Raw genomic sequence first — 3,436 nt, forward strand, 5'->3', positions numbered from 1 at the left:
CATGCAGTGGTTTGTGTTGCAGGAGAGGAACACTGAGCTGCAGGAATCAGTCATTTTATTACAAGCAGTTAAACAGTATGCTTTTTTATTTTATTTTTATTTTAAAATTTTTTAATTTAATTTAATTAATTATTTTTTTTTTTTAGATGAGTCAACTGTTGGTTGACCTCGCAGATTGCAAGGACCTTGTCAGCTTACAATCTCTTATTTTTTAAATTTTTTACGCCTACAGCACCTGGTCTTCCTAGATGGTCTCCCATCCAAGTACTAACCGGGCCCGACCCTGCTTAAATTCCGAGATCAGACAGGATCGAGCACGTTCAGTGTAGCATGGCTGTAGACTCAGCCTGTTTTCAAAGCCTAGAAGTGAATTATAAACACAACTCTTAATGTAAACACAACTCTGAAAGAAGACCCAGAGAATAAATGGTCAGGGCCTTGAATTCTTGGCATACCTAACAAGGCGTGTAGGAGTACAAATATCCTATTGAGGACTATGCCTTCCTAAAGTGCTTACTCTACTAGGTCCTATAACAATGCTATGGATGCATCTACAGTTTTTAGCCCCATATCATGAAGCAGGTATAATATCCTAACACATATACACACAAAACACGTGTCCCATTACCACATCCTTGCTCTTTCCACTATGTTATTTTACTGATTGGGTCATGAAACTGAGTTGTTCAAACTCACACATGTATAGGGACCATATTCAGATATAGGCACATGTGATTTCCAGTCCAAAGTGTTTCAGTGATTTGTTCTGTTTCTCAAATTATTTATATTTAATAATAAAGGCATAGAAACAATGAGCACTATCCTTCAGGTTTCAATGGCTACTAATCAAAGCTTAGAAAAAAAAAAAAAGAGCTCCATTAAAGGGATAAGCAGGCAACCTTTAAAAACACTGGAATAAAATAACTACTGATAACTAAATACATGAAGAAAATGGCATAATGGAGTTTAAAGGTTAGGAATCTAAAAGTAAATCCAGGAAAATTTCATTGCGATATATGATAAGAATGCAGAAAATAGACTTTGGAAAATGCAAACATGACATACAGAATTATGAATATTTTAAATAAAAAATCATATCATATGCTTAAGACATTTTGATAAATTTTAGGTATCTCTTGTATAGAATATCATTATGGCTGTCATTACTGAGTTGTAAGAGACAGCACCTTCCCAAAAGGGTAAGGAAAAGAGGACCACCACAACTCTTACTCATCACGTATATCTGCAAAACACCTTTTGCAGCCAGTTTACCAAGACATGCTGCAAAATGTTGGCAAGTTACTATGTTAAAGAAAAACATCGAAGGTGGATAATATTATTAATAGCTGCAGATTTCCTAATATTTTAATATACATTGTTCTCATCTGATGTTTTCTTCCCCATACCTTTAAATATAGATATTTTCTAAAGTATGAACATTTACATTTATATTATATTCAAATGACTGTTTGGGATGAATATGAGAAACAACTATTATTATCTACATGCATCCTACTCAATACACCTATGATATTATATTTTGCTTTTTGTGACACAATTTTATGTCAAATTGAAGAATGTTTCTGGATGAGGTTAACATTTAAATCCGTACATTTTGAATAAGGCAGATTGTTTCCCATAATGTGGGTGGGTCTCATTTAATCAGTTGAAGCTCTGAATAGAACAAAAAGACCAATTTTCTCGAGCTAAAGGGAATTTAGCAGAGTGTCTTTGGACATCATCTGGACCACTGGCTTCCTGGGTTTCCAGGCTGCTGGCCCACACTGCAGATTTCGTACTTGCTAGCTCCATAATCACATGAGCTAATTTCTTAATCACTCTCATAGATAGATAGATAGAGATATAGATAGAAATAGTACAGATATAGATATACATCTTTTATGGGTTCTGTTCCTTTGTAGAACTCTGACTAATATTACCCTTTTTTTAAATTTCAATTTACATAATATGGTTTAGTGGGTAATTATAACTGCCTTGTATTGTCAGAGTTCTCACTAATAAGGCTGGTTAAAAATGAACAAGTCTGTACATTTCCTGTTCCAAAGAATATGACTTTTTTTATGGCTAAACATTTAGTATTAAAATACTTCACTTTTTTCAATGTCGAAGTTAAAAATCGTAAACTTTGGTCCTCACTAGAAAATTGTAGATGAAACTAGAGACCTCATCATCCAGTTATCATTTGTGAGTGAAGACATGTTAGTAAGACAAAAGAATCTGGACAAAGAGGCAGTGAGAAAAGAAATTTGTTTTTGCATTTGTAAAATGGACTGCATAACACATAATTCACAAAGCTATTGAGTGTATTAATTTAGATAAGAAATAGAAATGCCCATTGAAAACTTTACATAAATATTTAAACAGAGGATATTATTTTATTTTTAATTCCATAATACTAAGAATATTGATTTTCTATTATCTGTCTTGCTTTATTCTAGGGGATAGAGATTTAGGAGTGAATGAAACAAAATCCTAACACTAATTTACTTATATTTATAATAATCCTTTTTAAAGATTACAGTTTAATGTGTATTTTTAATAATTAAAAAATGCAATGCATTATAAACAATGCAGTTACTCAAATGGCTTAAAAGAATGGTCCTAATCATTCCTTAAATTTATGTTATTTAAAAGGTAACTTTGTATAAGGTATACTTTTTATAAGGTAACTTTATCTTATTGTCTTTACCTACTCCATACAATTATTTTCCAGGTTAAAATAATTGATATACATATGTTTTGCATATTTCCTGGCACAAAGGAGTTGTCAATAAAAGTTATCTTTGTTTTTACAGAAGAAGGAAAAAATATAAAACCAATTACACATATAAAAGTCTAATTGACTTTTATAAATTTCTATAAATGATTAAGGATTCCAGTTAGGTTTAAGTATATTCGATACCCAAGTCATGGGAAAACAGTATATAGCCACCATCTTTGAAATATGGATAGAATGAAATAGTTATACATGTTTAAAACCAAGTTCTATTTTCCTTCAAAAGTTAGGTTTGGGTAACTGTAGTATTAAATTAAAAAATTATATTTATAGAGCTTTTACTGTGTTGTACAGTATCACCAATGCTGTGCTGGTAATTACTCAACAACATTTATGTTATCTGACATTGATTTAAGCTATTTTCCAATTTCTGTGGTGCAAGTACTCAAAACATGGCTAATTTTAAACAATAAATGTGACATTGCTGAGTGCAGAGTTGGGAAGAGATGCATAAAATTGGCTCATGAGAAGATGTATGATCTGGCTTCAGCATATCACTCACTCCATCTTCTTTCTGGAGGACATCATAAATATATACATAAATGGAAGTATAAAAATTTATACTGAAGCAAGCTGAAATTACCACTTGTGATACATATATTGTTAGGCATGTTTCTTTGGGGAATTCATTGACAGTTT

General features: G+C 31.8%; 1 pseudogene; it reads right to left on the reverse strand.

Annotated features, from left to right (window-relative positions):
• Positions 1–223: 223 nt before the first annotated feature.
• LOC120622250 (uncharacterized) lies at positions 224–342 on the reverse strand (annotated as a pseudogene).
• Positions 343–3,436: the final 3,094 nt, after the last annotated feature.

The sequence above is a fragment of the Pteropus medius genome, unplaced genomic scaffold (genome assembly GCF_902729225.1).
Source record: "Pteropus medius unplaced genomic scaffold, Ma_sr-lr_union100, whole genome shotgun sequence".
NCBI lineage: Eukaryota > Metazoa > Chordata > Mammalia > Chiroptera > Pteropodidae > Pteropus > Pteropus medius.